The 13,698-nt window shown below is 39.2% G+C and overlaps 1 pseudogene; it reads right to left on the bottom strand.

The window, feature by feature from the left end:
• Window positions 1–1,952: 1,952 nt before the first annotated feature.
• LOC105743937 lies at window positions 1,953–2,420 on the bottom strand (annotated as a pseudogene).
• Between the last annotated feature and the right edge of the window lie 11,278 nt (window positions 2,421–13,698).

The raw sequence follows: 13,698 nt of genomic DNA, 5'->3' as shown, positions 1-13,698 counted from the left end.
ATATACTCACGGGACTGAATTTCAGACACATATAGAGCTGTTAGCTTAATTTTTTTTCCACTCAGGCTCATCTTAAATCAGAAGTCTTGGGAGGTGAACACCAACATCACTTTTTACAAGTGACTCCGATGCACAGTATTGAAAATTACAGTTCTGGGCTCGTCTATATTAGCTTAATCGACAAGCCGTACTGTTTCCTTGAAGACATCTTTGAGAAGCTAAGAGCTGAGAAATGAAATGACACCTGGAATGACTGTATGATAATAAGCTTCGGAGTAGACATATTTCCTGTCATCCAACTTATCATGAAATTTAAGAAACTTGAACAATTAGTGTAATTCAAATGGATACTTCCCAATTAAAGTTAATCTACTCTTGTTAGTATTTTGTTCCTTTCATTATTTACATATTTTTCTTAATGATTCCCCCACACATTCTAAAAAGCTTGCTGAAAATTCAGTTAAATGAATACTGTGTGAATTTTATTTATTTATTTATTTATTTATTTATTTATTTATTTTTGGACGGAGCCGGGGATTGAACTCAGACCCTTGCGCTTGCCAGGGAATTGCTTATTGTACTGAATCATCTCCTCGACCCTAATGTATGAATTTTATTTTATTTATTTATTTATTTATTTTTACCGAACCAGGGATTGAACTCAGATCCTTGCGTTTGCCAGTCAAGCACTTATCCTACTGAGCCATCTCCCCAGCCCTAATGTGTGAATTTTAATTCATTAATTATTTTATGTATTTGGAAGGGGACTTTAGAGATTCCTGACAGAGTAAAATTCAGCAGTTTAAAAGACTATTTCACAAATATTGCTACATATTGAGGAATTAAGCAAATATAAAATAAAATAAATTTAAAAGAAAAACAATTTATGATATCCTTGAGACAGATTTGACCACTGTATAGTATCATTACAATTCATTTTTATGAAGGAAGGTTTTTTTGAGAAATGTGATAAATACACAATTAGTACTTTATTTTTATTTTTAAAACAAAGATAAAGCACTATGTTAGGGACTAAAGGTAGAGTGAGTGTGTAAATTTGCATTTCTATATTAAAAGTAAAATAAAAATTTTAAAAAGTGAATGTACTAAGGATGTAGCTCAGTGGTAGAATGTTTGCCTGCCACGTTCCAGGTCCTGGGCTCCATTCTCACCACTTCAAAGAAGTTAAAAATTGGAAAATGAAGTCAACTATTGCTTATCAACAGTTCATTCTAAAGCTGGGCTTGCACTATGATAATTTAACATTGTTTTAATGAGCTTTTTAACATGTTAAAGTATTTGTTATATCTGTGACATTACACATAGTGTTTCAACTACAAAGACATTTGCAAAAATTCAAGAATTGCCATTTCTACATAAATTCTTCAAACTTAGACATGAAGATTTCTAGTTGAATTTGAGGCATTAAAATATCTGTCATGAGGTTCTACCTGTGTCTGAGCTTTGGATCTGTCATCACTGTTCCATGTCCACTCAGACTGACTACAGATCTTTTGCTGTTATTTGGGGCTTTTGTTTTTTGGGTTTTTTTGTGCTTTAAAAATTTATTTAACTGAAATGGACTTACATTTGTTTCTGAAGTGATTTCCATTTATTTTGAAACATTTTCTCCCATGGTGATTTAAAGGATCTTCAAGCCAATATAAATATTTTACAAATGTTTGAATATTTAGATATACATCTGTACAATGCCTCAGCAATATCTTTCAGCAAGAAAAACACTGAAGAGTAAAAACTAGACACAGTTAGTAGGCACAGTGAAAATATGCTGCAAATATTTCTGAGATTAGAAGGCACCACATACCTATTCAACTAAGGAAACCACCCTTACAACACAGGATGATTTTATTCTTACACAGGATGTAGAACACCTAAGCTGCCAATTAGTTACTGAATGACAGAGCAACATCCCCAGCTTATGCCATGAATTCCTAGGGAACAGGTTCCAATGACTCGGGTTCCTTTCCATTGATCCTCACAAAGTGGGCTTCTCTGGGAGGGGCAGGCTGGCGTTTCAGCTGAACCCAGGTACCTTTCTCTTTGGCTTCCTTCTTTTTCTGATCATTTTTCTTGACATGTTTCGGGAAGCTGTCACAACTTTTTGAGTGTTTAATATGCTCGATACGCACATTAATCCTCTTGGCAAGTATCTTGCACTTAACTTGCTTGTTTGCAACAGTGCCAACAGCATGCTGGGTAATGTGGTAGACTCTTCTTGTTTTGCCATGGTAACATCTGTGAGGCCTTCCTTGTTCCACAGTACCTATTCCCCTGATGTCTACAATCTCATCCTTTTTGTAGATTCCCATGAATGTGGCCAAAGGCACAACACCATGCTTTCTAAAAGGCCTGGAGAACATATGCGGAGTTCCTCTCCTCTTGCCCTTTGTGTTAGTCATTTTGGCAAATTACTGGAAGATGGTGGTTCCAGCCAAAAGTTTTTCTTTTTCTTTTTTTTTTTTTTTTTTTTTTTTTGTTTCTTGAGACAGGGTCTTACTATGTAATCCAAGCTGGCCTCGAATTTGCAGCAATCCTCCTGCCTCAGCCTCTTGAGTGCTGAGATTACAAGCATGTGCCACCACACACATTGCTAACTACAAGCTTTTCTGATTAATTGGTATTGATTTATAATTACTAACACAGCAGTTACAAACAAGGCTGGTTATAATGATTGAATTTTGTTGTGTGATGTGGTTTCTTTTTTCAATTTTGAATTTGTTTATCTTTACTATAATTGTTAGTATCAAATATCATAAGTTTGTGACATTTTCACATATGCAAATAATGCACTTTCATTGTGTCCTCTTTTTTCTCAATTTGATTTCAAAGACAAAAAGATCATTTGTTTCCCAAACACCCCTCTGCTGGCAATCTGAAAATCCAAATTATAAATTTACCTCCTAGGAGGTAAAGATTGAACTAGTTAATGTTGACAAAAACAGCGCGGGAATGATTGTGACAATTTTCACTTCTTTAACATATATTGTGTTTTAAAGAATACGAAGCCAAACGTGGCTAACCAATATCCCAGCGATATCCCAGCGCTCCGGTGGACTGAGGCTGCAGGATCCAGATTCATACCCAGCTCAGACAACTTAGACTTAGCAAGACCCTGCCTTGAAACAAAAAGTAGAAAGGGCTAGGACTGTAGCTCTGTGCAGAGGCTCTGGCTTCAATCCCATTGTTTAAAGACAAGGAATAAGATTGCTATGATTTGATGTTTTGAGGGCCAGCGAGATAGCACAGCAGACTAAGGGCCTGCTTAGGTAAGTGCAAGGACTGGGGTTCCATCCCTGATATCTCATGCCGTGCCAACCCCACCCTCCAGCGCCATGAGCTGGCAGCTGAGTCCAGACGTGGTGGTACATGCCTGTAATCCCAGCCCTGGGGAGACTGAAAACAGGAGGATTATTACAACTCTGAGTTGCGTAGTGAGACCCAGCACCAAATACATGAATTTAAAAAATAAAATAAAATAAATGATTTAACGTTTTTCTTCCAAAATGTGTACATTGAACCTGAATCGCTAATGCAACAGTAGTGAGAGCAGAAATCTTTAGGGAAGTGGCTAAACTCGCAGGGCCCCGCCCTCATGAATGGGATTAACGCGCTTATAAAGGGGCCTCCCCAGAGCTGTCTGCGCTACGCGCGGCTTTCTCCTTCTGCCTCTCCCCTGCATGAGGACACTCTGAGGAGATGCCACAGACAGAACAGGCGTTCATCGGACATTGCATCTTGCAGTCCTGGATCTTGGACTTCTCAGCCTCCAGAGCTGTAAGAAATACATTTGTATTACTGATAAGTGATGGAATGTAGAGCGCTTCGTTATAGCAGCCGGTACCGGCTAAGACAGACCTCAAACCGGAGCACGATTTTCATCTCAGGAAGTTTCAATCCAGACAAGGATTAATAAAGTTAAGCTGAAGAAAAGAAAACAGAACTGGGTATTCTCAGAGAGGGAAGGTTGTGAGAGGAGAAAGCGAGGCTAAAAGCTAAGCAGCTCCGGAGACAAAACGCTATTGCGCGGCTCCGAGACACCGGCCTCCAGTCACCACGTTTCCTCGGCCAGCGCCTTCCGCGCTCTTAGGCCATGGCGCACCGAAGCACTGTGGCCAGCTTTTTTCCTGCAGGTCACACAGAGCCTCGAATTCATTTTTGTGTTCCAAGTCAGAGGTTTAAAACAAAAGTCAGTGGGCTGGGGAGATAGCTCAGTAGACTAAGCGCCTGCCTGGCAAGCGCAGGGTCGTGAGCTCAACCCCTCGCCGCCCCCATACTGCAAAAAAAAAAAAAAAAAAAAAAAAAATTAGTGTACATTTGATGGAAATGATGCCTGATGCCAAGTATGTTATACACACATTTTTACTTTCTTTTCGCCATCAAAGACACTTTTCCCCACACACTTAGACATAAGGTAGAGAAAACTGTCACTTACTTAATATTAGGGTTAACATGTTTAGCGAGCCATAATATCACATAAGGTAAATATATGCTCAATGCACATTTTCTTTAAGGAAAAATTTTAAAATATATAAAATTGGTCTTTTTAAAAGAAATTTAGGGCCGGCCAAATAGTTCAGCGGATTAAAGCGCCTGCCTGGCAGCCGCAGGGGCCAGGAGTTTGATCCCCCGGCCTGGCATGCCGCCCCCCCCTTCCGGGGAGCGTTGAGATGGCGATTGAGACTGGGCGTGGCAGCGCGTGCCTGTAATCCCAGCACTTGGGAGGTTGTAAACAGGAGAATCCCTACAAGCCCGATGCACGCAGTGAGACCCTGTGGACCCTGTAGACCCTGCCCTAAAATGAGGAAGAGGAGGAAGAGGAGGAGGCCGAGACAGGAGGATCACTACAACTCCGAACTGCGTAGCAAGACCTCGTGCTAAATACACACATACATAAATACATAAATGATAAAAAGGGAAATTTAAGTACTGAAAGCATAATAAATGTAGATTTAATTTCTAGATACTTATATATATAAATGTAGATTTAATTTCTAAATACCTATATATGTAAATTTAAACAAACAAGTGTGTTTATCAATCATACCTATAGTTACTGCAACATTTCATTGCAAAACGAACTATTCACTTTATTTTATAGGCTTCCATGTGAGGGATTTTTTTCCTCGTCCAATAGTCTTCTAATTTTTCCCCAAAATAATTTGCTGCTTTGATAATTTACAAATGCAAAGTAGTGAATTTTTACTGGCTTGAAGCATTTCTTAATTATTTTCTTAATCATTCAGGCAGAGAAATGCTTTGTGTGGAGTTTTCGCTCGTTTGGGCGTAAGCTTATTCTGAAGCTGACCGGTGACGCCTGAGCATCTTTCTTTCATGCTTGTTTTCTGCTTACGTTCAGAACCATCTTATGCCTCAGTCTCCGCCTCTGAAAAATGAAGCTGACATAAACGACAAAGTTTCCACGGGGAAGAAGCGCAGTAATGAGGGCAGGCTTTCCGCAGAGTCACCTCCTGGGACTCCGGTGGTGCCTTTTCGCTTTCTTGTTCTGATCCGTTCTAGCGTGGTCACCGTGATGCCGGAGAGAGAAGTGTTTGCTCGACCACACGCTTCCTTCATCTTCAGCGTAGGCTGGAGGAGCAGGAATTTGACGTTCAGAATCGTCCTTACGCCACCTACTGAGACAGCCCAGGCTTCCACTCCCTTCCAGCTGTGCAATCCTCCAGCTCCATTCTGCCCAGGGAGACTTCCCAGCAGCGAGGTCAGATTTCCCTGCGGCAGCTACCGCTGCTCCCAAGCGGGGGTACTCGATTGAAGGCTAGCTTTGGGACTAGCGGAAACGCGACAGCTTCGTACAAAGCCTGAACTGCCATAAACTGTTCAAGGGTAAACGCTTGGACTTAAGGGTATCTGAGTAGAACCGGCATGCCCATTGTTAATCTTTCTGCTAACACGTAGGTACACTGACTGGGTACTGTCCCCCTGGGGTCACTGTCCTTGAAACCGTAGGCATCCACTGGGCAGTGATGAAGATGAGCCTGGCCCCTGATTCTGCAAAAGCATTCCATCCTAAACGTTTGCGCTGATTCGTATGAGTCTAGAGGTTGACGAAAAGGTTATTGGTGGTGGTTCAAGCTAAAATTCACAGACTAGTGAAAATTACAGATTCCTAACTTAAAATTTACAGATTAATTTGGAGTGGGAAACCACTAACTATCTTGGAATGTGAAAGTTGGGCAAGCCTATAGGGTTTTTCTGGGAAAAAGTTTATAAATAAACCCCTAATTGTAAATTCTGTAGGCTCACAATAATGTTTATGAAGTTCCAAGAGGCCAAAATAAGCACCTTTGGGGGGTAAATGACCCGTAACTTTACTTAAGACTGTTACATATGAATTCCACAAAATATTAACAATATTACTTCACCATGTCTAGTTTTCACCAAAAATAACCCCATCAATACTGAAATATATAATGATTTATATTGAAATTCTACTTCTGCATAACTGTTACACTGCATTTTACAGAAAATTGTGAAGTAGTAGAAAAATATTTTCAAGTCCTATATAGTTATAACTCGAGGAACTTGCATATAAGCAAAGTAATTTCAGCTCTGACTTAGAATTTCCTGCGCCTGAAGGAGCTGCCGGCCAAGTCTGGAGAAAGCATGAGAGCTGTGTTCTTTGTTCTCTCTCTCAGGTTTCAACTTTGAAACAACACATGCATGCATCCTTATCTTTTTAAAGAAATTCTGAATTAAAATGTTTTTTAAGTAATGCCATATTAATATGCTGAGCTGTAAAAGGCTCAAGTCAACAGCTTCTGACAATTGCCAGTTCTGCTGATAAGCCATGCTAGTATGGACTGTTGGATTATATTGGGATAGTTTGCTGAATTCAAGTACCTACAATATTTGAACTGGCAGCAGGTATGAAGAGGTCCTTTAAAGACTTCTCCAAATATAGCTTCTCTAACAGCAGTGAAACACCCATCTCTGACAAAACAAAGCAAAAAACAAAAGGGGGGATATAAATGAAAGACCATTTTGTAGTGAAAAAAAAAATATATATATATACAAAATAGTTAGGATAGATATACAGCTACTTTCTCTTAGTTCATTGAGAAGAAAGATTTGTACTAATAGTGTTTAGACAAGAGATCATGTCTGCATCTTGTACTATGAATAACTACTATGAAGACAACATACAATGTATTAATTACTGTAACTGTCCTACTAACCTGTTTTGAAACTGTCTCTTTGCTATTTCTTTCTCATTAAAATTAATAAAAAGTTTTTTAAATAATTTCAAGTCAGACTCTCAAAACTACACTAGTGATTAAAAAATACCAGTGGTTCTCACAACTACCATGTAAGAAATTAACAAATGTCTTCAAAGGGAAATTTTTACTAGATAAAGATTGTGTGATACATTGAAACAAACACATTGTTAGGTATCAAGAGCTATCATTGCCAATCTCTCTACATGAATGTAAACTGTAGTTACTGATAAGAAATTAGAACAATAAATTGATGTCTCAAATTCTCACTTGTTTATTATTTCTTATATTTATTTTTTAATGATCAACCTAAAATTTCTTAAACTTGGTTTTGATCATTACTTTTGAATTACTCTATTCCTTAATTATACCTGTGATAGAATGTCAAAAAATAATTTCTCTATACACAATTAATATTATCAGCCATATTGTTTTAGAAACATTTTTGTCATGATACAGTTTAATAGAATTCATCAAAGTATATTGATTTTGAAAAGTTCTTTTTCAAAAATAGACATTGAAGTTCAAAGGGCAAAAATACAGATAACAAATGACTTTCTGTGATATTCTTCTTCAGAGGTTCATGTATAATTAAGGAAGAGAAACATTCAGTTAAAAAGCCACCTATGGCTTAGGGTTTTGTTTTCTACCCTTATGTTTTTACGATACTGAAAGAAGAGTCCATTTCCCTAACAAGTGCAAGGGTCTGAGTTCCATCCCCGGTTCCACCAAAAAAAAAAAAAAAAAAGAAGAGTCAAAAGGGACCAAGTCAAAACTTCTGTTCCTGCATATTCAAATAGATTCAAATTGGCAGACAGGTATATGTAATTCCTTATAAATTCAAAAGTAAGAATTATGTTTTTATGTAGTAAGGTATAACTTGAGACAACACGTCCTCACTGGGCGTGGTGGTGAATCCCTACAAACCAAGTACTCAGGGAGCAGAGGCAGGAAGATGCCAAATTCCAGATTGTGAAATTGTCAAGGTCTTATGTCAAAATAAAAGGTAATGATGATAAAAATAGAACTAAAGCCAACAGGACCAAAAACAGTGCCAGGTATATGAGCTTTCAATAAAAGCTTAATGAATAAACATTTGATTCCCCAAAATGTTTATATTTTAAGAGAAATTTCTATGAATTTGAGCATATATTGGATAACTTCATAATCATTTAAAATTGCATGAAGAATTACTTAAATTCTAATGATCTCCAGAATGACATGAGCGCTTACCTAATCTCTGTTTCTTTTTGTCAACATAACACGTGTTTAAGTGCAGCCAACATGGACTTTGCGGTAGGACCCTACTCAATCAAGTAATGGAACATGCGCTGCGCACCTAAGATTTAAACTGTCTTCACAAAAGAACAGCTGAAAGTGACTTATTTGCACACATTAGCCATTCTAGGACTGAGACTTGCTCACTTCTACCGGGTTCAGAACTGGTACCACAGCTTGCTACTCCGTACTCTACTTTCCCGTGGCAATCTCCACACATTTTCTGACTTTGATCCCAAATCTCAATTTGTCCTTCCTAAATAGAACGATGCTCCTGCATGTGGACTGCAAACCTAGCGCAAGCCTAGCGCTTCTGAAACGAGTTGGTCTTTTTCACTTCTCTCCGGTTTAGGTGCTGTAGCTCCTGAGGCAGCGGAAGTTTCTCAGTGCTCCGAGTTGGCTTTGCGGAGTTCCCAGAAGCCCTGTGTGGGAGGTTTGTTCTCCTGGAGATCATTGCAAGACCGTGGGACCCCACAGAAGTGCGTCGCTTCAGAGGTTTGAGGAGGGGCTGTGGGACATGCTCTCGTGCTCCTTCTCTTCTGGTGCCACAAAGACGGCAGCTAGCTCCTCCACACCCTTCCGTGGTGAAATGCCTCCCCACAGGACCTGGTGGAATGGTCAACCTACACAGACTGAACTGCCCAGAATTATGAGCAGAAACTGCATCTTTCCTCTTTTTTTTTTTTTTTTTTTCAGTCCTGGGAATTGAATCCAGGGCTTTGGCACCAGCTCACTATTATTATTTTTTCCCATAATTTTATTGAGAAGCAAATAGCAATGAGACAGTTTCAAACCAAATTGGTAGGACAGTTTCAATAATTAACACATTGCATACATTCTTCCTAGTGGTTAATTGCTGTACAAGATGTGGACATGATATCCTATTTACAAACACCATTAGAACAAATCCCTCTATTCATTAAGAGAATGTAACTATATATCTATCCTAACCACTTTGAATGAACAGATACAAAATGGACATTCATCTGTATCCCCTTCTTTTGTTAAATTCTGTCATTTAAATATTATAGGTGTGTAAACTCAGCAAAATATTCTAAAAAAGTCCAGTAGCCCATAATAGTATTGGGTCTTCCGCTTCACTGGCAATGTCAGAAATTGTTGACCTGAGTCCCCTACAGCTCAACATAATGCCATAGCTTTACTTGTTATACTTCATTTTTATACTTTTCTGCTGGATGGTTAAGACCAAGGTAAAGCAGGACCTATGCAGCAAGAGTTGTAGCTTTAATCTAACTAAAGAAGTCAAAGATCTTTTCAAGGAAAATTACAGTACTTTAAAAAAAAGAGATCATAGAGGATTTCAGAAAATGGAAAGATATTCCATGCTCCTGGATAGGAAGAACCAACATTGTGAAGATGGCCATACTCCCAAAATTGCTGTACAGATTTAATGCAATCCCTATCAGACTACCACCAACATACCTCACAGAGGTTGAGAAATCATTCCTAAAATTTATCTGGAACCAGAAAAGACCTAGAATAGCAAAGGCAATCCTGGGCAATAAAGACAAGGCAGGTGGCATTACTATTCCTGACTTGAAATAATACTACAAGGCCACTGTGATAAAATCAGCATGGTACTGGCAACAAAATAGACCTAAAGATCAATGAAATAGATTAGAAGATGCTGAAGCCCCTATTATTATTATTATTATTATTATTATTATTATTATTAATTTCCGAGACAAGGTCCTGCCATATTGCACATTGCCCTGATATTTGCCCCAGACTTGTAGTCTTCCTGCCTCAGCCTCCCACAGTTCCAAGGCCATGAGCACACCATGTTGTGCCTACCTTACTTTTCCTCTTTATAAGCCAATAGATCTCAATAACTGTTACCAAAATGAAAACCTGGTATAGCACAGAAATAAAACCCTGAAGTCAAAGAATTCCATTGTGCTATTCTTTGTGAAAGGCCTTTAGGACTTACCTTTGTCAGCACTGCAACATCTCCACCTGGCTCCCCTAGTTCAGTGTTAGCCTTCGCTGAACTCTTGATGACAGTGCCCTCGGCTTCAAATGCTGCTTGCTTCATTTTGTTAACTGATGACAGTCCGCTTCCTCAACACCTCCCAAGCGTATCTGTCTCTCTTCAGCTTCACCGCAACAACCCTAGCTGAACCACCCTCATTTCTCAGCACAGTGTTGGGACTGGGTTTCCCTTGTCACTCTTGCCTTCCTCCAATCTTTGGTGCAGGCAGAAGGACCTGCCTAACATGTAAATGCACACAAGCTAGTCCATGATTAACTCCAGACATTCAGTTGCTTCCACCTATATGCAGCACAAATATGAAAACCATTCAAAGTCTACCAAAGTCTACCACTCTTCTACCTTTCTTCTTCGTATCTGTGGGCTGTGTTCCAATCACGCCAATCCTGAAGTTTTCCATATGTGGCAGATTTCTTCATGCCTAAGGCCTTAGCCGATGTTGCCCTCTCATCTGTAGATTTCAGTCGGCCTCCCTGTCCTTTATAAGCCATCCCCTATTCTTCCTTTAGCTCAACTTCTCAAACATGGCATCTAAAGGGAAGATTTACACTCTTGCTTTCTGTGCTAGACTCATTCCCATGACACTGTAGAATTTGTCAGAGCCATGGTTGGTTCTGCAATCTGTTGTTTAAAGTTCAGCCTGCTGCTAGAATACAAACTTTACGATACTAGGCCTGAAGCAGTTTGGTTGAGCATTGTTTTCCCAGCGCTTAGCACTGTGCTTTGCACATAGAAAATGGTCAGCAAATACATATCAAATATATCAAAGAAGAAACCCAACGTACCAATCTGTACTTTCTACCATCACGTCTGGCCAGGTCTCGAGAATATAAACAGTCTGGCCCCACCTCACCCATCAGCAAGCGGGAATCACTCTTATGGAATCAAAAGCTCTTCTCTTTTATTCCCCAAAGCATGCCTTGCACATTCACACATCCCGATAATTATTAATCATTCTGTTTTTCTGGCCCAAAGTAACTCCCACCTCTATCTTCACTCTCCAGTCCTTTCAAGGCCCAGATTCAAAGCTGCAAGCACTAGGTTCCCCACACCGATTCATCTTTTCTGCGAGTTTCTGTGATGCTATTAATGTATTCCATAGATTAATATTATCTTACATTGTTCACTAATTTTTCATATTTATTAAGTCTCCCCATCCAAATTTTTTCAAAGCTTTCTATCCTCCAAGCCTACATGTACAAACACATAATTAGCCATGGCCATTGCATACTCTTACAAGGTTCTTCATACGTGCTTTCTGGGTACTGTCGGTAGGTCCAGAAAGTCTCACTTGATTTCCACACACCAATTAAGGAAAAAGTAAATGGCAGCTTCCATATGGAGATTCTTTTGTAAATAAAGGCCAGAAACACGAACATAATCCATATGAAATATTTCATGTAAATTTTTTTTCTTTACTTCATAATAAAACTTGTTGACAATATCAGTCTGTGCCCAGATTTTACCAGAGTTCAGAGTCAGTCATCATATTTACGTCTCTTAATTTATCATTTGGTGCCTTCTTGTACCAAAACAGAATTCATTATAACTTTAAAAAATGCATAGGTTAGTCCGGTGTGGTGGTGCAATCGTGTAATCCAAGAACTCTAGGAGGCAGAGGCAAGGGGGCTGTATATTCAAGCCTTATCTGGGAAATTTTATGATTTAGGGAGATCCTATTTTAAAATAAAAACAAAGGTCAAGAGAGGCAGCAAAAATATCTTAGTGTCAAAGCCCTGGTTGCCATCCCAGCCCCCACCCCTAGTACATAGATTAAAGTACTACATTCGTAATTTTGTAAGAAATAGCCAGGCAGCAACATGTTTGTAGGCCCAGCACTTGGGCAGCTGTGGCAGGAGGATTGTCATGAGTTTGAGGCTAGCTTGAGCTACATAACAAGACCCTACCTCAAAAAGTAAAAACAAAACAAGAAAACACTAATCTTGCAAGACTTAATGGAGTTGATCAAATGTATAACCCACTCCAAAATCCAGAATATTTGTTCTCAATAGCACATAAATGGGAAAGGGTAGCACTTCTTTAATGATGCATTTTTTCTACTTTTTGGGAAGGCACCCGCTTGTTGCTTATCATCTCAGGAACTGACTGGTTATCTTATAAGAACTTCAGAACTTTATTGGTATAAAATGGTGGGACCATAATAAACCCTTCATTAGATTGAATTTCCTATCTTACATTTGCTATTTTGAACCCATGTTATGAGAAAATGTGAAAAGACAATGTTTCACTATTTATAAGAATCACAGCGGGTGGGCAGGGAGATGGCTCAGTAGAATAAGCGCTTTCCTGGCAAGCTCAAGGGCCTGCGTTCAATCCCTGGTTCCCTCCCCCTCCAAAAAAAAGAAACATATATTCCAATTTCTACATGAAAATATAATCAATGATGTAAATTCTCCAAGTAGCTCTTTGATTGCAGGTGATGTACTTGCAAAGACCAATTCTGAAGCCTCAGTAGTTCTGCTTTGCCTCACATTTTTCCTCATAATTCCAAGTGTTATAAAGAAACCAACAGAATCTTCACAAAATGGTCCTAAGTTGGGCAGGGAGAGGGTTTATGCAGGAAGACTCTGACCCTCCTTTAGTTCTCATTATCCATTGGAACTGAATGTGCTTCAGGCCATTGACCAGGAACATGTCTCTATGCATTAGATTTTTTAATCAAAGTGAAATAAAAATATTAAAATTAGCTGAACATGTTTTGTTTGACATATGTTTATAATCCTGCATTGTAGGATTTAGTTCCGGGTGTTCAGTGAGTGGGCCCTCTACCATGGCCAATTTTGCACACAGCCATGGGGGAACCCCCACTGTGTATCCTGCAAGCAGAGCCCAAAGCTAGCTCAGAGGCTTCACAGTCTAGCTCGCTCCCAAATGACAGTGGGTTTACTCCATCCAGGAAAGGTAACATCAACAAAACTGGGCAGCTTCTTCAGGAGGCTTCCATGTTGGGGAAATCAGTCTATCTGAATCAGTTTCTTAGATTCCTAGAGAAATAAATAGCTACGCAAAAAGATCAATCTCTTATCAAAAGACATTCATTCTTTCATCATCTAACATTTACTGAGCACCTGTGTCCAACAGTCTTCTAGATATAACATTGATCAGAGCGCAAGACAGGAGTATTTCAAGAGTTAG

The sequence above is a fragment of the Octodon degus genome, unplaced genomic scaffold (assembly GCF_000260255.1).
Source record: "Octodon degus isolate 3935 unplaced genomic scaffold, OctDeg1.0 scaffold00190, whole genome shotgun sequence".
Taxonomy (NCBI): domain Eukaryota; kingdom Metazoa; phylum Chordata; class Mammalia; order Rodentia; family Octodontidae; genus Octodon; species Octodon degus.
The sequence above is the reverse complement of the archived record's forward strand: the minus strand, read 5'-3'. Positions and strand labels throughout refer to the sequence as shown.